The following is a 601-nucleotide window of genomic DNA, read 5'->3' on the forward strand; positions in this document are numbered from 1 at the left end:
GTTTTTATGGAACGCTTCATGAATTTGCGTGTCATCCTTGTGCAGGGGCCATGCTAATCTTCTCTGTATGGTTCCAATTTTAGTATATGTGCTGCCGAAGCGAGCACAGGGAGGCCAATGTTGATGGCGGTCAGAAGTCTGGAATAGATACAGGAGACAGGACTGACACATCCCAGCACCAGGTCTAGGCTTCCTCCATCACTCTCTGTGGGCCTCCTCCCCACTCCCAACCTCTCTAAGAACATCCAACCCTTTCTTTTTTTTTTTTTTTTAAGATTTTATTTATTTATTTGACAGAAAGAGATAGCAAGAGCAGGAACACAAGCAGGGGGAGTGGGAGAGGGAGAAGCAGGCTTCCCGCTGAGCAGGGAGCCCGACGCGGGACTCGATCCTGGGACTCCAGGATCAAGACCTGAGCCGAGGGCAGTCGCCCAACCAACTGAGCCACCCAGGCGCCCCATCCAACCCTTTCCTTAGGGACCCCTCTCACCTCAGGAAACTGCCAAGAATGAACCAGTTGCTCTTCAAGGGACACTTTCCCAACTGTAGGAAAATGTTTCCCAACTCCTAGCCTCTTCCTGTCCTCTGGATACTTGCCTGC

The 601-nt window shown here is 51.2% G+C and overlaps 1 non-coding gene across 1 annotated transcript; it reads right to left on the reverse strand.

Annotated features, from left to right (window-relative positions):
- LOC115936671 (U6 spliceosomal RNA) lies at positions 1-107 on the reverse strand. The gene has a single exon (XR_004072074.1). It is a non-coding gene; the product is annotated as a U6 spliceosomal RNA (small nuclear RNA).
- Between the last annotated feature and the right edge of the window lie 494 nt (positions 108-601).

This window comes from Leptonychotes weddellii, chromosome 6 (genome assembly GCF_054177405.1).
Source record: "Leptonychotes weddellii isolate Sample4059 chromosome 6, ASM5417740v2, whole genome shotgun sequence".
NCBI lineage: Eukaryota > Metazoa > Chordata > Mammalia > Carnivora > Phocidae > Leptonychotes > Leptonychotes weddellii.